Consider the following 27,486-nt stretch of genomic DNA (forward strand, 5'->3'; position numbering starts at 1 on the left):
AACACATGCCTCCAAGAAATCGTGCGGAATGTTCTAGCTACCGCCATCGCTGATATATACTCTGTTCCAAAGCTCACTTCGTTCATCGTAATGCAGTGCGCGCAGACATAAAGGCGAAAGAAACTTGATTGTTGGCAAATGCACCGCATCACATACAATATTTCATTCCTGCCCTTACGAAGCCTATCAGTGCGACTTGATGAAAAGGATGTCTCTTGTACGCGTTTGTAGAACGGCTCACGGCTCATATATGGTGTAGCAACAATGCATGCTGCGGGAATGTATTTGGCGACGCACGTTTCACAAGGTCATTTATTTTCGTGCCCGCGGCATTCATCGCTATTCACATCACTGACGGGCTAATCACTTTCAATGAAAACGGAGCAATGGTTTGCTAGAAAAAGCAACAAAATATTAATGTACTTACTTCAATGCGTTTGTTTGAATGGCAACGCCTCAACGGAAACTACGTCACTGGAGTCTATAAGTGGCGCTTGTCCTAACATCACAGTTTTTAATATTTCAACAAGGAAAACATCGTTGCACAGCGTGGTTTCTCGGTGACAACTGAGGCGCCAAAAATTACTGCCTACGGAAAGCGCCATTTGCACGACCGGAAGAGACGCACTTACCAGAGGACGGGCCTGACAAGTCCATGCTGCGCTGCTACTGGTACTTGCGACTTCATGGTGCACACCAGGGGCCCCGTCCATGTCTCTGCGCGTATCGCTGACGGAAAATAAAAATTGGATGGGACACTAAAGCTCCGCCTTGAGGGCATGATGTGATAGCGTAATGGGCTAAGCGCCACATATGCAGACGGTCATCCTCTATTTTAGATTCATTGATCCGTGGGGGACCCCAGACCCCTCCTTGCGGAGCGGTGCTGCGGTTAAGCGATGCGCCACTGCCCTGCGATGGCAGGTGCTCCCAGCGGCGGGAATTGTAAGGCCCAGGTTGATCTTCCCGAGCGACCAATCTTTAATTCAATTGCCACCTGCCACGACGCTCACTATCCGTTGGGCTGGTTGTGACTGACGCCGCAAGGACGTGTGACCTGGGTGGTCAGCCTGCCTTCTAAGATGTTCTCCGGACATCATCTGCCAGATGCATGCTCGGGATTTTTCGCTCACAACGCTGACGCCGGAACTTCTGGGCGACGGGGCCATAAACGCTGTCACGCCGAATGCATAATTAGGCTTAACATCACCGACGCTTACAAGCATGCTGTCTTCGCATCGTCCCTAAAAACTTGCCCATGAAGAAGCATATACAATGAAATGGTTGCATATTGCCTTGGCTAGGTGTATCATTACGGGGAGAGACTACTCGAAGACTCAAGGGCGGTTAGCAATCGTCGTCACCAATTAAATCCACCTAAGGATCGCTGTGCTATGAATGATGCCTAAGTGCTAGATGGCGAGAATAAGCTTCAAGCATGCTTGCAAGAACTAGTTTTGAGCTCAACGCATCAAGGCTAATAGAATCCGTTGCAGGGCTAGTTGACTCATTCTTAAAGCGACACAGAGGAAAATTCGACCTGCGTCGATATAGAGTACGGAATTTAATGACAGAGAGGCCACTTTCACCAAAAAGAGCGTTTGTAAGTTAAAGAAACAAAAGCAACAAAATACACTTGCTGCCTCCAGTTGCAAATTTTGAGAAGTAAACTGCATGCGCCAGCAATGGAAGAGGTGGCGCCTGCTGAATGCCACCATGCAATGCACTTCGACTGCCGTTGTGGGGGAGGTGGGAGCAACAATAGCTGGTGATGGACTTCTTTCCCACGTGAGATTTGGAGACTGAATAATTTTATACATTTTTGGATCTTTAACATCTACGTCACATGCAGTTAGAACACATCCTCGTGCCAAGGGAAACAGTTTGTTAGGAACAAAGGTGAGCAAAGCAGTTTGATAATATCAGTACTTTCCTACCGAGCCCAAACGCAGAGGAAAATGAAAATGCTTGAGCTCGGTTTTACGACACCGCAGTGTTCTTTCAATGGGAAAAGGACTTTGTAAACTTCAGAGACAAAAAAGGCGGAATGTGAATTAGAAAACAAATTCGAGTTAATTCCCCAGCGGAAATCAACAGTAGACCTGGCCGGCACATGAGGTGGACCAACAGATGGTGTGGCCCAAAAGAGGGCTAGTTGGAATACAATGCTTAAGGCCTTTCTTCTGTTAGGCATTCCTGGCTTTTATAAATAAAAAAGACATGTTTCGTGTTCAGTAGAAGAAACGACGAACATACCCGTGATATCCAGATTAAGTGGTAGCATCTCCTGCCAGCGGCGTTTTTCCCGGCCTGCAAAGAAAAACAGACTTCAGGTCATGTAGCAGAGAGCCTTTTAATACATGCTTACTGGACGCAGTTTATGAAAACGCTTACGCTCTCCTAATTGAGGGTACAATGGCAATAAGTACTATATTTAACCTGTTAAAATATGCGTGGAACCTACATGCGAATACCAGCAAAGGCAAGCTAAAACTGCAACATTATCATCATCACAGCCATCAGGCCAAACACGCTATGTGTAAGAGAAAGGGCGCTCTTTGACGGCGAAACAATTACACGGTGCTACAGCTGCACAACTCTAACTCCCCCCTGCCCTAGATTAATTCCAAATCTGATCACCACAGCTGCTTCTCTCAGAGCTGCTGCTACCCCTTATACAGGGTGTTGCACTAAGATTTTAAGGCGAATGCCTTTAATGGCTCATTCTCCTGTACGTCTGTCCGGCGTTACATCCAGCGCCTGGGATGACTCATCGACGAGCGCAGCTGCGAAAAGGTGACGTCATCTTCGTTGACAGGTGCAACTGTCGGCGCGACAGCGTCGAGCACTGTTCCGTCAGCACTCGGTGTGCGGCAGCTACTGGAGGAGGATGACTCCCAAGCAGCACAAGCGTAACAAACAATTGGCAGTCGAAGTAGCGCTACAAAGGCTTTCGCCTAGCGCACTTTAGGCTGTCAGGGTCTCTCCATAGTTTGTACACAATCTTTAAAAATAGACTTTTTGAGTTTCAAGAGCGCTGTTTTTGGGCGCTGCCCTTTTCAGCGATGTAGAGCTTAGACATGCCAACACTAGCAGGCTGGTTCACTAATATTGAATAGTTAACTTGGTAACTATTACTCTCAGGCTTCTTAATTAGAGAGGTGTATTCCCATCATCATCACCATTAATGAATTTATTTAACCCATAGTGCTGGTAGGAAGGTGCTTAAATTAGGGTGGGTCACAAAAAGAAGTGTTTTAAGACATGGCTGTTGTCCAAGTCAGCATTGCACTATGAGGTTGTGTTGTAATCCAGATCTGCTGATGCTTATTAGTACATGAAAGAGGAAATGTGTGCTGTGGAAATTCCACCGCCACGGTGGAATTTCTATAGAGCTGAAATTCTAGATGCCTGTGTGCTCTGCGATGTCTGTGCACGTTAAAGAACCCCAGGTGGTCGGAATTTCCGGAGCCCTTCACTACAGCGTCTCTTATAGCCTGAGTCGCTTTGGAACGTTAAGAAGCAATTCCTGGGTATGCAGTTATTTAACATTTGGAGGCACCGTTCCAGGTGTGTAGGGACCAATTTTTTTTCTTGGACAGTAATATCAATCTATAATACCCAGTGTTATGCGTCTGGTGTTAGCCCAGAGTGGAGAAAGCTCCCTTTCCCCTCCCTCATACCTGCTTTCGAAGCGGAGAGCACCCACGTGATGAATGAACTCCACCCGTTGTGACAGGATTGTAAGTGCCTCCACGCTCATGTCCGCTTCGCTCTTATGTAGGAAAAGAAAAAAGAAACAAGACAATGTTAGGAAGCTCGAGCCTAGAAGCAAGGCCCTCTTCAAATTCTCGGAAGATCATGCACATACCTGCTATATCAAGGAATGTCGGAGCCTGACGGGAGACAGGGGCGGTTGCCTGCAGTAGGAAATATAGTATGACGACCAATGCCGACCACGATTTCACTGCAAACCAACTAGTGTAATGGGATACATAATCACATGGGTGTTTTTAGTGCGAAAGCAGTACGCCTCCTACATTGTAAAATGAAAAGTTTAACTAAAGATATTTAGAGTCACTGAGTGGGCCACGAAAAACACCTCAATCGCGCTTTGACCTGCGTGCCGGTAGTGACACAGATGTGGGCTGCCTGTGTTGGCGTTGAACGCTGAGGAAGAAACGCGGAACTGGATGAATAGGCCGCCGGGGATCACTGGGTTCATTGGCGCCGGTGGTGACACGTTGTTGTTGCTGTTGTAGTTGTTGCGACTGATAGAAGGATGAAAAAATGGCTGAGGCTTAGCTAAGGTTAAGCCTAGTCAGATGCGAAGCATATTGATGACTAGGCTTGGTCGTCGCTCAAATCAGCCCTGCTTTTAGGCGGCATCCCAACACCTGGCCGCCTCGTAAGTGCCCGGAGAGCGAGGCAAGCTCAGCTTTTAGCACTGCTGTAGCGTCAGTGAAGGGCTTCAGAAATTCGACCATCTGGGGTTCATTAACGTGCACTAACATCGCAGAGCACATTGGCCTCTAGAATTTCGCCTTCATCAAAATTCGGCTGCCGCGGCCGGGATCGAACCCGTGTCTTTCGGGTCAGCAGCCGACCCAACGCCGTAACCTGTGAGCCACCGCGGAGTCTCCCCGTTTATGCTTTTAATGTTAGCGCGTTAATAATTAGCGAGCACTGCTCATAAAGAGTACGATGTGGGATCAGCACAGCTTGCTCGCGAAATGTACAAGCTCGTGCTTATTCAACACATTACAATACTCTATTGTTTACGTTACAGACTTGGAATGGACTGGCGAATATTGTCTCGTAAGCCCGGTTTCGGGAGCGCCTCCAGAGCATTTCCACCTGCGTTTAACTCGCCGCGCCTTTTTCGTTACGCTGTCTCATATTTACATGCAGCGTTATTAAGCGTGAGTCTGCTCCTGGACTATGGTACAAACCATGTTCCCCCAGCTGCAAAACATGATCAACATGTTCAACAGTCTCGGAAGGGAATAAAAGTTCACAATTGGCAGCGATGTGCTGGAAGTGGCAAGGGAATACGTTTACTTAGGGGAGGTAGGGACTGCTGATCCAGCTCACGAGAGTGCAATAACTGGAAAAATGGGATTGAGTGCACTTGGCAAGTTTTCTCAGATCATGAATGAGAGTTTACCAATATTCGTTAAGAGGACAGTTTACCTATAACAGCTGTATTTCACCGGTACTAGCCTGTGGGGCAGAAACCTAGAGGCTGTATTTAAAATAGTTCAGCCTAAGGATGACTCATCGAGCTTTGGAAAGAGTGGTTTGGTTTATGGGGGGTTTACTGTGCCAAAACAACTCAGGCTACGAGGAACACTTTAGTGAAGGGCTCAGGAAATTTCGACCACCTAGGGTTCTTTAACGCGCACTGCCATCGCACAGTCGACGGGCCTCTAATCGAAATTCGACCGCCGCGGCCGGGATCGAACCCACGTCTGTCGGGTCAGCTGCCGAGGGCCATAACTACTGAGCCACCGCGGTGGCCTATTGAAAAGAAAGTGTTAGATTTTATGTTAAGGCACAGAATGAGGGCAAAGTGGGTCGGAGAACTAATGAAGTTGATGGCATCCTAGCCGGTATTAATAAATGGGTTCGGGCAGGTCATGTAATCTGAATGCAAGGCGACCGATGGTTTTTAAGGGCAACTGACTGGATCCCAAGAGGAAGCAAGCGTATCGGGAAGCGGAAGAAAGATGACTGCGTGAGATTATACAATATAGCGCTAAACAACGAATACAAGAGAGAAGAGGACAAGACAGGCGCTATCTTTCAAATAACGGTTTGATCACGTGGAAAAGGAAATGTATACAAACAGGGATTAGGAAAAAAAAAGATGCCCGGGCTTAGCTGGGTTAAGCCAAGAATGCGTTGCATATTGCGCGGTCTTTTTGGGCCAGGTATTGCTTGGCGGCACTCGATTTTCTCAGAAGCTTTTCCTCCGTGACGTATGGATGGATGGATGGATGGATGGATGGATGGATGGATGGATAGGAGCGCCCCCTTTGAAACGGGGCGGTGGCAACCGCCACCATGCTCAGCCGTCTTTGTTTTTGTTTTCTTTTTTCTTCGTTTTTCTTTTTTTTTCACGCGGTTTGGTGACGTCACGTCCCCACGTGACGTCACGTCACGTGGTTTGGTGCCCCCAAGGGCTGAACTGAGTGATTGCAATATGCTACGCATAAAAACGAAGGCAAGCTCACGCAAGACAATCTAATATTCGAATTTCGCTCTCCTGTACTGCGATAGAGGAAAGTGTCGGTGCGTTAAGCGATGCCGTTGCACGTTAAAGATTCCCAAGTGGTATAAATTATTCCAGAGCCCTCCACTACGGTACCTTTCTTCGTTTCTTTTGTCACTTCCTCCACTATTCCTTCCCCTACGGCGTGGTTCAGGCGTCCTCCGAGATGCGAGACATAATGTGCCATTTCCTTCCCTCAAATGCCAATTTTCTCTACAACGCTACCGCCAATAAACCTAATAAACATCGGCGGCCTATTGAAAAACATTCTGGAGGCACTTAGGTCTGCTTACATAGAGGAATCCGAAAGCGTGTGTTTTTAGGAAAGGAAAGGGAGTAGTAGCGCTCAAATCTCTACATCTCGGTGGAAGCCTCAAGCATGCAATTGGTGGCGCAGAAGGTGAAAGCACGCCACTAAAGATGCATATGTCATCGGTCCGAATCCCTGTCGCAAGAAAGCCTCCCACTTGAATTAAACATGTAAGCTATATGCAAAGAGAAATGCTATGACATAACCGGGAATGCTGTAAGAGGAATGGTTACTCAAAATTTTAAGGCGGAAGCCTTTAATGCCTCGTCGTTGTAAGCAGGAGTTGTCGACAGAAATGTCACGCTTTTCAGTTGGTCGAAATGGCCGTGACGTCACAGTGCGCGAATTTCAAGCGGGGCCAATTGTACTTTGGCTACTAACCATGCCACCAATTAAAGGGATCGTGTAGTGGTGCTCCAAGTATGTTTGACTGAGTTTAGTTAATGCTTACTTGACCAATTAGTCCAATTAACCTTTATAGTCAGACCAGATAAATAAATAAAACCGAGTAAGAAATTGGCCGAGCTTGGGAATCGAATCCCGGTCTCCGGAGTGCGAGTCGAGCACGCTACCACTTCGCCATGCCAGCTTGTTGGTTTGGAATGAACAAAGGTGCGTCTAGTGAATACGGTGTCTTCGTTCACTCCCATCTTCCCCCCTTCCCGTTACGGCGAGGTTTAGGTGTCCACCGAGCTATGAGGGACAGATACATTTCCTTTCCTCAGAAACCAATTTACCGAGGAGCAAGGCGTATTAGTCCGCGTTTCAGATTGGTCAAAATTGTCGTGACGTCACCACACGCAAATTTTGACGGGTGTCCCCCGAAATATGTGAGACAGTTACTGCGCAACTTCCTGGCCTCAAATACAGTTTCGACTAGTGTCTACTGAGATATGTGAGACAGTTGATGCGTAATTTCCTTTCCTCAAATACAATTTTCATTTTCTTCACTACGGCCCCTCTTTCTTCTTTCACTCACACTTCCTCCCTTCCTGTACAGTGGGGCTCAGGTGTCCACCGAGACGACACAGAATTACAGCGCCATTACCTTTCCTCAAAAAGGGTTGCGTTCAAAGGGCTAGCCATCGCGCCGAACGGGTGGCGGCGTTCCGTGGACTGCCTGGCAGCGCTACAACACGCTGTCGCGTTCCACTCCTGAAGGCAAAGATTAAGCGTCATTAATTGGCAGTTAATTAATGCACCAACAGAATGTGAAGTGAACAATCACGTAGCAGAATGCAGTACTCAGGTTTCCGCCTTTCACAACTTTAGCCGCTAAAGTTCCTCGTAATTTTTGGTGAATGTATTCGGTACCACTGCCACAGCACTGAGGGCAACAAAGGATGGCATCGCTGGGATTTCATCTGCCACGGCGACATCTGATAAAACCACCGTCCGTGTGCTAGCAACTGCTGCTGTCATTGCTCCCTTCTGCTGTCTGCGCGTGGCAGCTGGTGATGCTAATTAGTATTGATTGTCTATGTTGATTAGCATCAGTCAACGCTATTACTCTCATGACTTACATGATTCCTGACGAAATATGACTGATGGTGACATACCCAGAGACGTCACAGGGGACAACCTCCGGTGTGGATTTTGCGGACACATTCGGTGTTAACACAGGCATCTAATGCTTTCGCATTAAAATTTTGACACGTGGAGATTTCATATGTGCACTGACATGCCACAGCACAAAGGCCCCTTTTATTGCGAAAGCAATACTGCTAGCACTTTTCTGCGGTCGGTGGAAGTCGTTCCTTCGCTCACGTGACAGCGTGACATCACGACCAGAGGAGAGCAGGGGCCCCAACTCGTCTCTTCGGCCGTAGTCGTTCCTTCGCTCAGCGCGGCGGCTACCACGTGACGGCCTCTTCGGCCCGCCGCGTGAGGGCGCTCGCTAGAAGGATAAACGGGGCGGCGCAGGCGCGCTCCGCTTAGGGGAGGAGGATATCTGTGGCAATCGGCCGCAGCCTTCGGGCTGCGGCCGTGTATCTGTTTTTGCAGCCAGCGTCCGTCCCGGCGGACGTGGTTGTTGCGACGCGCGTCTTTACTCTCTATTTTAGTCTTTCCTCTTATCTTTTAACTGACTTCTATCTGCACGTGGCAGCGGTGGTGGCTCGGCTTGAGCCAGTTGGCAGGCCTGTGCACTTTCCTCTTCATTGTTCTCTCAGTCGCAACCAACCAACCAACCTCCGCTTATGTCTGAGAAGTTGTACAAGGCGTCCCTGGAGCGACGTGCTGCGCGGAAATGCAGGCGCCGTGCCGAGGAGACAGATGAAGAAAGGCAAGAGCGGTTGGCTAAGCAACGCGCCTATACCGCAGAATGGCGAGCCCGGCGGCGTTCATTGCGTGTTCATTGCAAGAAACAAACAGCACAAACCATGTTGTGTCCAGAGTAAATCATTTAGTTGCACATAAGGCGAAGCCATGCCAAACCGCCAGCAGAGCCAAGCGCAGCCAGGGAGCTATTGCTTTCGCTATCACTCAGGCTTAACCAGAGCTAAGCCACAGCTAATTTTTTAAGGCGGAAGCCTTTAATGTCTCATCGTTGTAAGCAGCAGTTGGTCGCAGAAAATGTCACGCTTTTCTATTGGTGGAAACGGTCGTGACGTCACAGTGCGCGAATTTCAAACGGGGCCAATTGCACTTTGGCTAGTAACCATACAACCAATTGAAGGGATCGTATGGTGATGCTACAAGTAAGTGGGACAGAGCTTAGTTAATTGCTTAATTACCCAATTAGCCTAATTAGCTTTACTAGTCAGGCCATATAAATAAAAGCGATTAAGAAATTGGTCGAGCTCAGGAATCGAACCCCGGTCTTCGGCGTGAGAGACGAGCACGCTATCCACTCCGCCATGCCAGCTCGATGGCTTGGAATGAACAAAGGCGCGTCTAGTGAATACGGTGTCTTCACTCACTCTCATCCTCCTCCATTCCCTTCCGGCGAGGGTTATACTCCGTTTCATACATAGCTGTCAACGCTGCCAAAGGTACGAAAGTAGTCCGCTGCAAAAAACAAGCGAAATGTATCCGTCCGCCTCGCGTCGTGGCTGAGTGGTACGAAGCGCGCGCCTGTGTGTTCATTTTACAAGATGCCAAGGTTCGACTCCCGGCTTTTGCTGTTTTTTCATTTCTTTTTTATTTTTATTAAAATAATAATTAGGTAGAGAGTCGAAACTGTCAAACTCTAATGCCTACCTTGAAAAACACAGCGCTCTTTACTTGCTTCGAAGGGAAAAGGCAGTGTAGTCTATTAGCGACGGACGTGATTGCGAAGTGCTTTTCTCGGGCAATGAGCGACTTTTTAGCATGCGGCACACAAGGTGATCTTATTCCAGTAGAGAGACCTTCTGTCTTGAACCTCGCAACTGTCCGAGGGCTCACCCCGGTCACCTCGCCCACAGTTTCGAGAACATCACGCGCAGTCTTCTCCGGGAAGCGCTTCTTTACGCTACAGTAAACGTAGACAATCACCTGCTTGCAGTCTTTCGAAATTTTCGGAGGCTTCAGCTTGGAGAATATGCGAGCAGGAGATGTTTTTAAAGCCGCAGTGGGCGAAGAAAACAAGCGAGTAGGAGATAGCGGTGCATTTTCGCATACTCGGAAACCGAAAGACGAAAGCAGACGACATCGCCGGCCGGCCTAGCTGCGAAAACCTGATACAGGAGGAGCCGAAAAAAAAAACAGAAAACTAAGGCACTCTGTTTTGAAGAACATTAAAGAAAAAGCAATCTTTTTGCAAAATAAAACACCATTATCATTATACTGCAATATTAACCAACAATAACTTTAATTTTGAGTTCATTACTCTTTTCACTTTCGACGCACTACATTACGATGCGGACGAGGAGCGCGAACAGGCGCCGTAGCCTTGGCTGCGTTGACAGCTATGTATGAAACGGAGTATAGGTGTCCACCGATAAATGAGAGACAGATACATTTCCTTTCCTCAAAAACCAATTTACCGACGAGCGAGGCGTAGAACCGAATGGGCGATAGCGTTCTATGGACCCCTTGGCAGCGTCGCAAGACGCTGTCGCGTTCCACTCTTAGGGGCGAAGCTTAACATCTTAACCACACATCAGTGACCACACTTTAGGTCAAAAAAGTGCCCCCTGAATTTTGACGGGTGTCCACCGAGATATGTGAGACAGTTACTGCGTAATCTCCTTTCCTCAAATACAATTTTCATTTTCTACATTACCGCTCCTCTTCATCTATCTTCTTTCACACCCACCTCCCTTCCTCTACGGTGCGGTTCTGGTGTCCACCGAGATTACAGAGAATTACTGCGCCATTTCCTTTCCTCAAAAAGCGTTGCGTTCAAAGGGCAAGGCATCGCGCCGAACGGGTGGTGGCGTTCCGTGGACTCCCTGGCAGCGCTACAACGCGCTGTCGCTTTCCACTCCTAAAGGCGAAGCTTAAGCGTCATTAATTAGCAGTTAATTAGTATTCAGGCATTAATCAGAAATTAATTAATTAGTGATTTGCCATCACTTAGTAATTAGTACTCAAATATATGTGACGCCACCAGTGCCACAGAAAGAGCGAAGGTGGTGCGGAAAACGCTTCCACCTCTACCCACTTTAGACAGTCAAAGTGCCCCCTGAATTTTTTGCGTTTCGCCTCCAACGAAGCGCGGCGTCGCAGCCGGTTTCTAACGCAGGACTTCCGGCTCAGTAGCTGAGCGCGCAACCACTGAGCCACTTCAGCGGGTGTTTCCAACGCATGCAGCACACGTCTCAACTCCGTGTTACAAAAAGCGCGGTTGAGGAGTCCACTAAATCAGCGAGCCAGTTATGCGACTTTCCTCAAAATCAATGTCTACAACATAGTCAACGCCAATGAAACGCCGGCGGTCAATTGCTCGACGGCCGCGCTTCTGCCACAACGTTGCCAACGCGCCCGTGCATGCAGCCAACTTCTCACCTCCGCCTCATACCTCAAAGCACGTTTGAGGTGTCCACTGACCCAGGAAGCCACATATGTGCCTTTCCTTTCCTCGAAATCAATGGCCTTGTGAAGCCGACGCCCCTGAACTCGATGAACGACGGCGGCATATTACTCAACTGCTGCGTGTCTGCTAAGGCGAGGATTCGTGCCCGGCGTGGAGGTCGAATTTCGGTGTAGGCGAAATTTTCGATGCCCGTGTACTGTGCCATGTCAGTGCACATTGAGGAACGCCAGGTTTTCGAAATTTTCTGAGCCCTTCACTACAGCGTCCCTCATAGCATGAGTTGGTTCAGGACGTTGAAGCCCCATAAAACAAAACGTTGTCAAAGTCAACGCATGCAACGCAAATCTCACCACCGTCACGCACCTCAAAGCGCGACTGAGGTGTGCGCTGACCCCAGGGAGCTATATATGCGCCTTTCCTTTTGTGACTTAGAGGCTTCACGCACGATGATGAGGCTAAATTGTGATTTCGCACTGAAATATCACAACGCAGCAACAAGTTAGCTGTGAATTAGCTATTAGCTGCAGCAAGCGTAAGGAATACAGCATCCGGACGCGATTATAGTCTATAAAGCCGAAAAACAAACGCTCCCTAACAGCGCTGTTTTGGGTGAGCGTTCGTGTCTTAAATCAAATAATTTTTTTTTTTTGGGGGGGGGGGGGGAGGAAATGGCAAAGCATCTCTCTCGCATATCTCGGGGGACACCTGAACCGCGCCGTAAGGGACGGGATAAAGGAGGGTCTGAAAGAAAGGGAGAGGTGCCGTAGTGGAGGCCTCCGGAATAATTTTGACCACTTGGGGATCTTAAACTTCTACTAGCATCACACAGGACACAGCCGCCCATCGCGTTTCGCCTCCATCGAAATGCTCCCGCCGCGGTCGGGTTCGAACCCGGGTACTCCAGCTCAGTAGCCGAGCACGCTAACCACTGAGCCACCGCGGCGTGTCGATACTGTAGATTACACGCACGATGGAATCAAAATGTGCAGTGTGCAACGCGCAATACGCCCGCGAGAAAGTTTAGTATCACGTGGCAGCCCGAGGAACCAAGATAGAACAACACGTTCTGAAAGAGCGAAGAAGTAAAAAACTTCGGGACGCCGTAACCACATCCTAAAGAAAATTCGGACATGCGGATCCTTTAACAAAATGGAAGTTGGACCAGTTGGAAATATTCGAGAGGAATCCCGAAATGTTGGAAGTTCGCCAACCTCTATAAATGGATTAAGCTGGATTAATGGGGGTTAGTGCGCGGGTCGGGATGGCTTTGTGGGGACTGGATTAACGCGGAATAAAGTACAAAAGTGGGAATGGTCAGTAGAATCCCATACGATGAACCATTAAAAGGTACTCGAACATTCAATCAGATTTTCAAATTCGGTGATACGCACAGCACATGGGTTATTTCTGCGTTCTGCCTCCATCAGAACGCGGCCGCCGTGGCTAGAATTTGAAACCTGGTCCACCCGCTCAGTAGCCGAACTCTCTAATCACTGAATCCCAGCGGCGGAGAGAGGTATGCTTTGCACCAAGTATGAAACCGTGATCCCCGACTGAGCACATACGCCCAATTGATGGTCGTCCGCGTCTTCATCCTCGAAATATGCTAAGTGCGACGGCTGGCCATGCATTTCCGCTTAACGTAACACAAATAGCTTAGGTTGTTGGCTTCCGCTAGGCTTAGATTTGCCCCCGTGCGGCCTAAGGATGTGAAAAAATTACGGTCTCGGGACCACGGTATTCTTGGGACGTCAGGATCGAGCGCCGGAAACGCCCGTCGAACACTGTCCACGCACCAGAACGCTTGACTCTCCCGAGCGAATCAAGGAAAAAAAAAAAGCTTCGAACGGCGACCCAATGCCCCTTTACCAGAGACGGATTAATGGGGGAGTTTCTTTAGACCTTCCGAACATCGTTATGGGCATATCTAAAACACAAGTCTTCATGGGTGAATTATCGTTTAGAAATGCTCATTGCTCTCACCGTTAGTGATTCCTTGCCGCGGGGGCCGTCGTAAAACGATAGTTGCCAGCTGTTTCATATCCGAGGCACAGCTCAGACTCTATGCAGCCCCACCGGTGCTTTCCAGGAGCCTCGTGCGACACCTTCTGAACTTGCGGCCGGCTCCTACAATGGCCTCCTTCCGGAGTGACGCTGACGTGTCTGCTCGGACAGCAGGCCATGTAAGGCCGAGCGCCAGCCAATCACGTCCTTCCCCGTTCCCATGTCACGTGCTCCACCCGGCGTCGTCGCCCTGTTCTGCTCCAGGCTAGTGCCACATTTGATATAATTTTTGCGTACAATCCTCGGGGGAAAAATTATCTTAAGCGAACAGTGACCAAAGCTGAAACGTTTAATAAAGCATGACTCTACAGTTAACGAGAGCTGTGGTAGCAAAAGAAGATCGCCTTTTTGTTTTCTTTATTATCTATTCTCTACACAGTGCCCTTCTATTGATTGTGGCTGAGCGCTGATCGCCGGAAAGGGTTGCTGCTTCTATCTATCTTCGGTTGCACTGAGAATTAATCAGACGACGACAAAGCTTGCAACCAGGTCCAGCATAAGATGCAAACAAATTCTTACAACGAACGAAAATAAAATAATTCTGGCGGGAGAAAAAATTGATGCGAATGAAATACGGTAGAATTCATCTTTCATTCGGCAATCTCTTTGTGTTCTGTTTCTATTCCAACTGCGATTATGCAACAGCGCAAAATGTGTTGCAGTGCTAGATCGCGGCGACTCCTAACCCTACCGGCGCAACGGTTAAGCGATCCGCCATTTCACTGGCAGGTGAAGGAGCGTGACTGGAAGGAAGGGAAAACTTTATTTCTACTAATGCTTTTCCTGCGGTTTGGGGGCATCTTCAGAGACGTCTTGGTTCTATCCCCAGGAGCCTTCTCTGTCGAAGTCGGCCGCCTCTAATCAATGGTCGGTTGCCCTCAGTGCAGGGCTCCGCTGGTCACTGCTGTCCGTTGAGCTCGCTGTACCAGACCTTGTTGGTCTTCACAGCGGTCGCTGGACAGCAGAGACTCCCACTGCTCCGCACTCGCATTTTGTATTTTGGGGACCACGTCTATGTTTTGGCAGGCCCATGTAGTGTGATATAGAGTAGGTTTTTCGTCGCACCAGGGACATTTGTCCGCGTATATCGTAGGGTGCATTTTTAATGTCTCATCGTTGTAAGCAGCAGTTGTCGACAAAGAATGTCACGCTTTTCAGTTGGTCGAAACGGTCGTGACGTCACAGTGCGCCAATTTCAAATGGGGCCAATTGTACTTTGGCTAGTAACCATGCAACCAATGGAAGGGACCATATAGTGATGCTGCAAGTAAGTTGGACTGAGCTTAGTTAATTGCTTAATTACCCAATTAGCCTAATTAACTTCTCTAGTCAGGCCATATAAATAAATAAAACCTAGTAACAAATTGGTCGAGCTCGGGAATCGAACCCCGGTCTTCGGAGTGCGAGACGAGCATGCTATCCACTCCGCCATGCCAGCTCGATGGGTTGGAATGAACAAAGGCACGTCTAGTGAATACAGTGTCTTCGCTCACTGCCATCCTCCTCCCTTCCCTTCCGGCGAGGTTTAGGTGTCCACCGTGATATGAGAGAGAAATACATTTCCTTTCCTCAAAAACCAATTTACCGACGAGCGAGGCGCAGAACCGAATGGGCGATGGCGTTCTATGGACTCCCTGGCAGCGTTGCAAGACGCTCTCGCGTTCCACTCTTAGAGGCGAAGCTTAACATCTTAACCACACATCAGTGACCACAATTTAGGTCAAAAAAGTGCACCCCCCCCCCCCCTTGAATTTTGACGGGTGTCCACCAAGATGTGTGAGACAGTTACTGCGTAATTTTCTTTCCTCAAATACAATTTTAAGGCGGAAGCCTTTAATGTCTCATCGTTGTAAACAGGAGCTGTCGACAGAAATGTCACGCTTTTCAGTTGGTCGAAACGGCCGAGACGTCACAGTGCGCGAATTTCATACGGGGCCAATTGTACTTTGGCTACTAACCATGTAACCAATTAAAGGGATCGTATAGTGATGCTCCAAGTAAGTTTGACTGAGTTTAGTTAATTGCTTACTTAACCAATTAGTCCAATTAACCTTTCTAATCACACCAGATATATAAATAAAACCGAGTAAGAAATTAGCCGAGCTTGGGAATCGAACCTCGGTCTCCGGAGTGCGAGTCGAGCACGCTACCACTCCGCCATGCCAGCTCGATGGTTTGGAATAAACAAAGGTGCGTCTAGTGAATACGGTGTCTTCGTTCACTCCCATCTTCCTCCCTTCCCGTTACGGCTAGGTTTAGGTGTCCACCGAGATATGAGAGACAGATACATTTCCTTTCCTCAAAAACCAATTTACCGACGAGCAAGGCGTATTTGTCCGCGTTTCAGATTGGTCCAAATTGTCGTGACGTCACCACGTGTGAATTTTGACGGGTGTCCATTGAAATATGTGAGACAGTTACTGCGCAACTTCCTTTCCTCAAATGCAATTTTCGACTAGTGTCTAATGAGATATGCGAGACAGTTAATGCATAATTTCCTTTCCTCAAATACAATTTTCATTTTCTTCACTACGGCCCCTCTTTCTTCTTTCACTCACACTTCCTCCCTTCCTGTACCGTCCGGCTCAGGTGTCCACCGAGACGACAGAGAATTACAGCCCCATTTCATTTCCTTAAAAAGCGTTGCGTTCAAAGGGCAACGCATCGCGCCGAACGGGTGGTGGCGTTCCGTGGTGGTGGTGAAAACTTTTATATTGTAAAAAAAAAAAGAGTTTGGGAGCCACAGAGTGGCCCCGCTACATGGTCGGCGTCCCTAGTCCGGGACACCGCACGACGAGGCCCCGTCTCTCGCCCGTTTCACCAGAGCCCTTTGGGACTCAAGCGAGGAGCAGTTGAGGAGGGCAGTCTCCCATGCCTCTCTGGAAGGGGTAGGGGAAGGGGGGAGGTGGGGATTTTGAGTACATGCCCACACCATGTGGAAGATATCACAGGTCTCCCCACAGTGTGGGCATCGCCCATCCGTGTTAGGATCGTAATGTTTTATTATTGCAGGACAGAGTAGAGTACCTGTCTGCAGGCGCCTTAAAGTTCGCTCCTCCGTCTTACTCAGCCCTTTTGCAGGGGCCGGGAAAAGGCGGTGGTTGTCGCTATAATGTGTTAATATTTCCCGGAATCGCAGCAGCGGCTGGTTAGTCTCCGAGCCAGAAGAGCTGGGATGAGGAGCCCGGTGAGTAAGCGCTCGGGCAGCCGCGTCAGCGGCCTCATTACCTCGTAAGCCCTGGTGGCCAGGAGCCCAAATGATTCGTTTGGGTGTTGGATCAGTGGCAGTCCGTCGTAGAATACAAGCAGCTAAGGGGGAGATCTCCCCTGCCAAGTAATGTTCACATGCTTTTCGGGAGTCCGTGATGATTATTCTCGAATTGGCGTGGGCGGCAGCAAGCGCTATCGCTACTTCCTCGGCCCGCATTGAATTCGGGGCTCGAAAGGAGAGTCTATCGACGTGCATTTCCTGGTGAACGACAGCGGCCGAGTAAAATCCCGTGGGCGATGGCCCTGCTACGTCTACATAATATACACCGGGTCGGGAGCCGTGTTGTCTCTCAAGAGCCCGAGCCCGCGCTTGTCGTCTGTTTTCATGCATGTCGGTGTCCATGTTACGGGGGAGCGGGGAGACCCAGAGCATATGGCGCCATAGTACTGGGATACGCTCCGCCTCCTCTGGAGTGCAGTCGTGTTGGATGTGTAAGCGGTTTAGCAGGCGGCGCCCAGGAGCCGTCTGCGTGAGCCGCGTGTATTGGTTCACGAGGTGGGCCTCCCGCAGCTCCTGGTAGGAGTTTAGCACCCCCAATGCCTTGAGTTTGGCATTAGAGGTAGCCACCGGGAGATCCAGGGCTCGCTTAGTTGCCTTGCGGATGATGGCGTCTATTCGCGCCTCGTCTTGCTTAGTAGTGCGGAGATATGGCACGGCGTAGAGGATCCGGCTAGTCACGAAGGCATAGACGAGCCGAAGCGCGTCCCTGCCCCGCAGACCACCCCGCTTGTTGGAAACGCGGCGGATCATGCGCCCTACCTGTTCGCCTACTCTCTTGAGTTTCGCAATAGTGGAGTCCGGTCTGAGTCTCTGGTGAATGAAAAGGCCCAGAATACGGAGCTCCTCCACCTCTCTAATAGGACCTCCTGACAGAGAGATGTGTATTGCTGTCCTATCCTTTGGGTTCGCTCTGACATGCAGAAGCTCTGATTTCGCTGGAGCACATTGGAGCCCACAGTCATTAGCATACGCATCGACTATGGAAGCAGCCTGCTGAAGGCGGTCCTCCATGTCTCCAAGGCTCCCCTGAGTGGTCCAAATTGTAATATCATCTGCATATAACGCGTGTTGAATGCCTTCCACCCGGGCCAATTGGCTTGGGAGGCGCATCATAGCAATGTTGAACAGGAGCGGTGATAACACTGCTCCCTGAGGGGTACCCCGTGTTCCCATCATGTAAGGGCCGTATTCCTCGCCCTCAATCCGAAGAAAGGCCTGGCGATTAGACAAGAAATCTCTTACATACGCGTAGGTCCTAGCCCCACAATCGGTAGAACTCAAGTTGGCCAGGATGCTTCCGTGTTTCACATTGTCGAAAGCCCCTTTCAGATCAAGGGCGAGGATGGCTTTGTCATTGTGTTGCATAGTTGTGGGTCGTATTACATCCCTGTGCAGCTGGAGAAGGACATCCTGTGCAGACATGTGAGGGCGAAACCCGAACATGGTGACTGCAAAGAAGCCCTTACTCTCCAGGTATGGAGAGAGGCGATCCCGTACCATCGTCTCCATAAGCTTGCCCGCACATGAGGTCAGTAATATGGGCCTCAGGTTGTCCGTATTCACGGCCTTGTTCCGTGGACTCCCTGGCAGCGCTACAACACGCTGTCGCGTTCCACTCCTAAAGGCGAAGCTTAAGCGTCATTAATTGGCAGTTAATTAATGCACCAACAAAGTGTGAAGTGAATAATCGCGTAGCAGAATGCAGCACTCAGGCTTTCACCTTTCACCACTTTAGCCGCTAAAGTTCCTCGTAATTTTGTTTAGTATATGTAGGTTTGGGAAAGAGCCTGTTTGTAATTGTCGCCAAGTGACAGCTTCCCCTCTGCTGAGAGATTTGTGCGGTGGGGGATATCGCATTCTCCTGCCTCTGTAGTTTTGTAGTATGGCCGAGTATTCCGTGGGTGCTGGCGCGAGTTCCGCGGTCTCGTCAGATGCTCGGAAACTAATGTATCCTCGAGCTATCCTGTCGGCCTCTTTATTCCCTGCCAGCCCCGTGAGCCTCGGTACCCAAAAAAGTTGTGTGTGGGATCTTGCCGTTTTGTTCTTCCTGGTTTTCAATTCTGTCGCTCGCTGCGAAGAGTATACGGAGCGCGTGACGACCTATCCTGCCATTGATGTAATTTCGGCAGGCTGTTTGAGAGTCCATGAGTATTGTTAGCGACCGCCCGGTCTCTGGAAAAATTTCAAAAGCTTACAGTGACTTAATTATGAGGCTCAGACTGCTCAACCCTCGAGAAGGGATAGCTTCAGCATTTCATTTTAGCACACATTTTTGGGGGAGGTTGAGCATGTTGGTCTGAGGCTTGTTGACGTCTGAGTCATTTTAGATTTTGCTGAGTCATTCTTCGGCCGGCCGCTCCTTTCTCTCCGCTACAAATGAAGAGGGGAAGAGCGTGACTGGTGACAGCTGTCGGTTGGAATGAGGCAAATCTAGAGCCACTGACTCTCGGCACCACCTAGCTGGTGGTGGTGGAAAAACTTTCATCAGGCAGCCCTTAGCAGGCAGCCTTTGATGGTGGTGACAGGGCAAAGAGGAGTTGTAGGAGACAGCTGGTCCTTCACGGTTGTGCAAGGTGGCCAAGAGCCTGTGAGTCCTGACGAACTCACTGGCTCAGGTCACCATCCAGAGCAGAACCTCCGGCTACGACTGCGCAGCACCACCCCCCGTCTCTCCTAGTCGTCGAGTCTCAGAAAAGGAGGAGTATGCGATAGACCTCTGCAGAAATAATTTGCTGACCGGATGATAGTCCCCTGGGTGCACGAGGGAGCAGGAAGGGGTTCGGAAAAGTGCCTGTCTGAATCCTTCGCCAAATGTCTTGCTCAGCCTTACTGATTGATTGATGAGGAGGGCTAGTAAGCTAGTCGGGAAGCCTGGTAGTGGAGAGCAGTTTCATTGTATGTCTTCATGTGTTATCTGGCACTGTGGAACGAGGGGAGTCCGTCCACCACACGGGCGACGAATCCTCGGGCGTGATTGTGTGCGGCCTCATTCACGCATGTCCACACTGCCCAGGAACCCATGAGCCGATTAGGTGCTGCAGCACTGTTCAGGACTCGATGCGCTGTGGTGTGAACCCACTGTTTGGCAAAATTTCGTATGCCTGATTTAAAATCCGAGAATATGCATTGTGCACTCGTCTGAGAAACGGCCAGAGCTGTAGCTGATTCTTCAGCATTGACCGGATGGTGAACTCGGATCTGGCGGAGAATACCCACAGACGCCCACGCCGCTGACAGTTTACACCTTCACCGCCCTCGCAATTTTATCCCAACAAACTTGTTCCAAAGACATGCATTTCGAACGCTGCTAATCTGTAACAGCGGCTGTCAGGTGGTAGTGGTGAAAAGAGGAAGTGAATGGACGATGGTCCGGTTGGGCGGGGATCTCAGTCCATTTATATTTCATTATTCTCTCCCCACTCATTTAAAGCTGTAACAAACCTTCCCACATTTCTCGTTAATCTCTCGTGTGATCATGTTACTTGCAATTTATTCGCATCTGCGACCCTTTGCCGCGAAGGCTCAATGCATTTAGCGCTGGTCTGCTGTGCGCACCGCTACGGGTACGACCCTTCACACATAAGACTAGTTTCCGAGCGAAAAAGGTCTGCGTGCAGGGCACTCTCTGGGCTGATTGAAGTGTCGAAAATGTTTGAAATGGTGCAGTAATTTTTTCACATCTCGATGGACACCCAAACCGCGCCGTAAGAGAAGGTGAGTATGAAACAATAAAGGTAGAAAAAGGAGCCGTAGTGGAGGGCCGTGCTATAATTTCCTCCACCTGAGTATCTTTTACATGCACTGATATCGTACATCACCCGGGCGCCTTTTGCGTTTCGTCTCCAACGAACCGCGGTCGCAGCGGCAGGGTTTGAACCCGGGTACTCCGGCTCACCAGTCAAGTGCTCAAACCAGTGAGCCACCGCAGCGGGTAATTCTTGCCTTGCACTGCATCAGACCTGGTCACAATTGCAAAAAGCATTAAAAATAGTTCCGTCTGATATTATTCGCGGTCTAAACCATTTCTTGGCTTCGAGAAAAAGCGCATAAGTGGTTCATATTGCCGTTGGAAGCCTCAAACGCAACACTAACAACGACTAATAGCTTGATATGAAAGTGTTTTAGACACCCGCCATGGTGGCTCAGAAGTTAATGCGTCGTCTACTGAGCCGGGACCTTTAGACACCAACCGCGGTGGCTCAGTGGGTAAGGCTGTCGTCTACTGACCCGGAGTACAAGGATTATAACCCGACCTCGGCGGCTGCGTTTCGATTATAGTGAACTATAGTTTCGATGGAGGCGAAACGCGAAAGGCGCCAGTTCTGCGTGACATCACTGCACGTTAAAGATCCCCAGGTGGTCGAAATAATTCCGGATACCTCAACTACGGCACCTCTTTCTTCCTTCACTCATTCCTGTCTCAAAGCGCTTATGGCCCGGTTCGGGTGTCCACCGAGACATGTGAGACCGTTACTGCGTCTTTACCTTTCCTCCAAACCAATTTTCATTTTTCAATATTGGCGTTCATAGCGCGCATGAGGCGTCCGTCGACAGTGAACCACTTATGTGCCTTTCCTTTCCTCGAAATAAAAAGAGGGGTTAGAACGCCAATTTGCCTGGGAACTGTGCGGGAGAATTATGCGGCTTGCCAGATAACTCCTCTAGCTGAACGAATACTAAGGCACTGCCACCGTGGTACCGATCATACTCCCCACTGCATAGTTTGAGCTGCGGGCCATCAGGGCCTATCAGGAAATGAAGCTGTAGACGCGGTGGCCCGAGCACTCATTCGCCGGGCGTTACCATTGGCTCCTAAGCACCTAGAACCTGAAAATGGTTGCTTACTCTCCCTCAAAGATATTACATTCCATTATAAGGATAGGCAACGCCTGTATTCAGCACCTGCAAGTCGACTAGGGAAAGCAAACGAGCGCGCTCTGCTCCGATCATTCGAGAATGCAATGCCTTACCTGGCAGTGCTAAAACACTTCGGTCCCGCGTTCAGTGGCAGGTGCAAACACAGTGAGGAGGTGGCTGACACCTGCCACATGTTTTGGATTTGCCTGCGCAACTCAGCTGTCTCACCCCCCCCCCCCCCCCCCCGAACTCTACCAGAGAGGAATGGGAGGCGCCCTGCTGGGCTTCTCGAAGCTTCAGGCCCAGAAGGCTTTGGTCAAGAGGGCTAAGTTAGCGGTTTCGACCAATGGGGTCGCCCACTAGGGTGGAGGAGCGCTGGCTTCTCCGCCTCTATACCCATACTGTACTGTGCCCGGCAGTACTTAAGCACTTCAATTCTTCTTTCTCGGGCGCGTGCCCACACTGTGAGGAGCAGTTTTTGGACACCTACCACATGGCGTGGGCATGCCCTTCCAATCCTGCCTACCCACCCCACCTCCACCCCACTCGAGAGGACTGGGAAGCTGCCCTGCCCGGCTGCTCCGAACTCCATGCCCATCAGGCATTGGTAGCTAGAGCCTGGGCCGCTGCGGAAGCTACAGGGATCCCGGACTAGGGATCCCTCCTAGTGTTTGTAAGGGGCGGGCCCTTCCGGCTCGCCCCATCGACCTCTCGCTTTAAATAGAAACAAAAGTTCTCCTACTCCTCCTCCACTCACTGCAAGACTCTTAGAAGAGCCTCGCCTCTTTTATTCCATAAACGCTTTTCACCACCACCACCACCAGAGTTCAAAGCCGGCCATGGCGGCCGTGTTTCTTTGGAGGCGAAACACAAAGGCGCCTTCGTGCTTCTCGATGAAAGTGCACATTAGAGGTCCCCAGATGGTCAAAATTATTCCGGAGCATGTGGCACCTCTTCGTTTTTCCCTCCCAACTGCGTTGTCGAATCTTGAAGGTGTGGCGTCATGTATTTTGGTATGTTTGCACTGTTGGCTGAGGGCACTGGCTAACTGGTGTCATGTTGACGGGGGAGACGGCTGCAGCGCTACAACACGCTGTCGCGTTCCACTACTAAAGGCGAAGCTTAAGCGTCATTAATTGGCATTTAATTAATCCCCCCGCCTCGCCGATCAAGCTTCTAAAGCTGTCGCATTAAAAGAAATGGGCCATTTATTTGAGGCCAACCAACCAACCATTTTCTTCCTTTTCCACATGGCGTGGTTGTGGTGTCCTGTGATATGCGAGACGATGAGTGCGCTATTTCCTTTCCTCAAAAGGAAAGTTTTAATTAAACTCCACTACCATTTGCTCCGTGCAACCTCGAAATATGAATAGGAAGCATTCATTCACAGGCAAAAAAAAAGAGGCTGGTGGTTTAACATTGCTAACCACCCCCCCCCCCCCCAAAATAAAAGGGGCCGATAGCCGGTGGACACCAGCGGCACGTACCTCACAGCGGGATTGAGGAGTTCATTGACCCAGAGAGCCTGTTATGCGCCTTTCCTTTCCTTAAAATCAACGTCTGCAATGTTGTGAACACCAAGGCCAGGAATTTTTTATTTATTTATTCATACATACTGCGGTCTTTGTTGAAGACCTGAGCAGGCTAGGTACATGTGCATAGTTTCACGTATACAAAGGCAAAACAATATCAGTACATTATTTCAGGTGCTCTTCAAAAGATCTTGATGATTTCTGCGTGATATGCGTCATTAGCGAGGTTATTTCAATTAATTATAGTTCGTGTGCGAAGTCGGTATAGGAGAACTTCGGTCCGAGAAGTTTCGAACGCCTAATAAGGGAACACCTCAAGGGTCGGTCATTTCACCCACGCTATTCAACGTGGCCATGATCGGACTGGCGAAGCATCTAAAAGAAATTGACGACATCCACCATGCCATTTATGCCGACGACATCACAATATGGACTAACACTGGCTCACTCGGCGAGAAAGAGGATAGGCTACAAGAAGCGGCCACCTGCGTTGAAAACTATGTCAAAGCAAGAGGGCTAGCATGCTCGACCGAAAAATCTGAGCTCTTACGGGTTTGGAGAGGAAAACAGAACCGAACAGTCCCTACCAGTAAAGAACTTCGACTACAAGTTTACCTCGAAGGAGAACCAATACCAGAGAAGACACTCATACGGGTACTAGGGATGTGGATACAGTCAAATCAACGCTGTACTCACACCCTTGCGCTATTAAAGGCATCTACACTCCAAGTGGCCCGCATGATTACGCGCATCTCACACAGACGTCATGGCATGCGAGAAGAAGACACACTCAAGCTGGTCAGGAGCCTAGTGGTCAGCCGGGCGACATACAGTCTCCCGTACTACAATCATATCAAAAGTGAAATACAACAGGCGGACGCGATTTTACGCAAAGCGTATAAAACCGCGCTTCGACTACCCCATAACACCTCAACTGAAAAGCTCTTAGCCTTGGGACTGCACAACACGTTCGAGGAATTACGGGAAGCGCAGCATGTTGCCCAAATGCGCAGACTTTACAGCAGACCCCCGCAGGCAGAGTTCTTTTAAAGAAACTGGGCTACACCGAACAAATTCGAGAAATATTGAGAACTGAAACGATCCCCGATGAGTACCGCAGCACGCTCAGGGTGGCACCAATACCAAGAAACATGGACCCGAACCTGCACAAAGACCGAAGAGAGGCAAGGGCCAACCGCTTAAAGAAAACACACGCATCCCAGGATACAACAGTGTATGTCGACGCTGCCACATATGCCATGACTAGGGGACAAGGCACCAACAACGCAGTGGCAACTGTAAACTCGGAATTACACGAGATTACCAGCGCCTCACTGAAAGACTGCACAATAGCTAAGGCTGAAGAAGCGGCCGTCGCTCTAGCGGCAGCGGAGGGCTATCGGACTGGGCGGTCACTGATAATTCTTATTGATTCACAAGCAGCCTGCCGCAACTATCTTTGCGGCAGAGTCGGTCACAGAGCGCTCCGCATACTGCGCTCTGTAGACTGCAAGACGAAACAAACACATGCAAAACCACACAAGCCGATCAAACATAAGATCATCTGGGTGCCGGGGCACACGGGGGTGGCAGGAAACCAAGAGGCAGACAGGATAGCTCGAGGGTATACTAACTACCGAGCATCCTACGTCAACGACCTTGAGGAATCCCTGCCAGTACCTCAGGAATACTCGGCCATACTCAACAACTACAAAGGCAGCAGGATGCGGTACCCACCACCGCACAAATCTTTAAACAAAGAAGAGGCTGTCACATGGAGACAACTTCAAACGGGGTCATATCCAAATCTAAACACACTAAGTAAAATTCACCCCACACTTTACGCACACACTTGTCGGTGGTGCCATGAAAAACCTACACTGTATCACATCACATGGGCACGTCAAAAAGTCGACATCGTCCCAGTTATACAAAACCCAAGTGGGGAGCAATGGGAGGGTCTGCTCTCCAACGACTGCCGCGATGACCAGATCGGTTTGATACGGCGAGCTCAGCTGACGGCAGCATCCAGCGGAGCCCTGGAATAGGGGCAACCGACCGTTGCGGATGGACTCATCTGACTACATAAAAAAAACACTTGTGCTAGAGCCAAATAAAGTTATCCTATCCTATCCTATCCTATCCTATCCTATCCTATCATAAGAGTACTTAAAGGAATTAATTCTTGAGCTTAGCGCCAATGTAGTTCTGTAATGTCGTTGTCTTGTTTTATAACCTGTCGAACAAGTAAAGATACCGAGGTGTTAACATTCTAATGTCCTGCTAGTAATTGAAAAAAGAATTTTAAACTACATATGCGATGTCTCTCACCTATAGACGGGAAGCCACATTGTCGAACCAATTCAGTGATAGAAACGCGACCATATTTATTGAATATGAACCTAGCTGCTTTCCGTTGAACCTGTGGCATATATCTCCGTGGACACCCGAACCGCACCGTAAGGGTACGGAGGAAAGAGCGAATAAAAGAATAGAGAAAGGGGCGCCGTAGTGGAGGTCTCCGGAATAATTTCGACCACCTGCCGATCTTTAACTCACTCACACTCGGCCACCTGCCGATTTTTAACGTGCACTGGCATCGCACAGCACACGGGCGCCTTTTGCGTTCCGCCTTCATCGACACGCGGCCGCAGTGGTGGGGTTCGTACCCGGGTACTCCGGATCGGAAGATGAGCGCATTAGCCGGCGGGTGCCTATTGCTCCAGTGCTGCGTTGGCTGCGTATCTGCCGCAAGGTTGTCAACAAGAACGCATGAAGCATACATCTGTCACGGTCTTCAGTTAGCTCAAAGAGCTATGTAGATGTATTCATACACTGACCTAAGGTCAAGTTATCGCCTTTTATTTCGTTATTCTGTCAGAGGTTTCACGCGAACAGTCAAACTGCAGAGGAGGAGGCTAACAGAGCTTTCGCACTAAAATAGCATCGACGTTGATCGCTGACTGGCCAAGCAGAGAGGCTGCCATTGTTGGTTTTAACTTGACAGCGTTAAGGAGCTCGTGTAGCAAACAAGCCTAATCATCCTATCCCAGAAAAAGAATCGCCGTTCGCGTTCACCTACCGCGGTGGCTCAGGGGTTAAGACGCTCTTCTCCTGAGCCGGAGTGCTTGGGCTTGAAAGCGACCGCGCCGGCCGCGTTTCAATGGAGGCGAAACGCAGAGTTGGCAGTGGCTTAGCTCGGCTATGCCAGGATATACGCAGTGAAAGACGGGAGCTCTCCTTTTCAATCTTCCGACATGTTATCAGGCATGCGACACAGCTCGCGAAGCGAGCGGAGGCAATACCTCCTAGAAAGAAGTCTTTCTAGGAGGTATTGGGGAGGCGAGCGCAACGAGACAAGCGGTGTGACGTCATAGCAAACGGCGGCGGCGGCTCCGCGGCGTGGCGTGCGGTGTCACTTCATGCCAGATGGCGCGGCGAGCGCGCGGCGTCCGCCAGCTGCGGCGGTTGCTACGCAACGGCCCAAAGTGGTGATGGTGGTGAAAAACTTGTATGCAAAGAGAGCTTGAGGGCTAAAAAACCCTGCTGCGTGGTCGGTATCCTTAGTCCGGGACACCGCACGACGAGGCCCCGTCTCGCGCTCGCTTGACCAGAGCCCTTTGGGACTCCAGCGTGGAGCAGTTGAGGAGGGCAGTCTCCCATGCCTCTCGGGTGGGGGTGGGGGAAGGGGGAAGGTGAGGATTCTGAGTATATGCCCACACCATGTGAAAGATATCGCAGATCTCTCCACAGTGTGGGCAGCGCCCATCTGTGTTCGGATCGAAGTGTTTTGCTATGGCAGGACAGAGAAGGGTTCCTGTCTGCAGGCGCCGCAGAGTTCGCTCCTCCGCCTTACTCAGCCCCTTGGCAGGTGCCGAGTAGAGACGGTGGCTGTCGCAATAATGATTTAGGATTTCGCGGAACCGCAGAAGCGGTTTATGAGCTTCTGAGCAAGGAGAGCTAGGATGAGGAGCCCGGTGTGTGAGCGCTCGGGCGACCGCATCAGCGGCCTCATTGCCTCGTAGACCCTGGTGGCCAGGAGCCCAGTTCACTTTTGTGTGAGTTGGATCGGCGAGAGCGCGTCTTAAAATTTGCGAGGCAAGAGGTGATATTTCGCCTGCAAGATAATGTTCACAGGCCCGACGAGAGTCTGTGATAACCGTTTTCGATTTTGGATCGGCGGCAACGAGAGCTATTGCGACTTCCTCCGCTCGTGTT

The 27,486-nt window shown here is 49.9% G+C and overlaps 1 long non-coding RNA gene across 1 annotated transcript; it reads right to left on the reverse strand.

Moving 5' to 3' along the window:
* Positions 1-631: 631 nt before the first annotated feature.
* LOC149347630 (uncharacterized) lies at positions 632-13,676 on the reverse strand. Its single transcript, XR_016292172.1, has 5 exons — positions 13,528-13,676; positions 3,872-3,920; positions 3,684-3,775; positions 2,257-2,310; positions 632-729 (listed from the first exon to the last, which is right to left on the reverse strand). It is a non-coding gene; the product is annotated as an uncharacterized LOC149347630 (long non-coding RNA).
* Between the last annotated feature and the right edge of the window lie 13,810 nt (positions 13,677-27,486).

The sequence above is a fragment of the Amblyomma mixtum genome, chromosome 4, assembly GCF_055824585.1.
Source record: "Amblyomma mixtum isolate Tamu chromosome 4, ASM5582458v1, whole genome shotgun sequence".
Taxonomy (NCBI): domain Eukaryota; kingdom Metazoa; phylum Arthropoda; class Arachnida; order Ixodida; family Ixodidae; genus Amblyomma; species Amblyomma mixtum.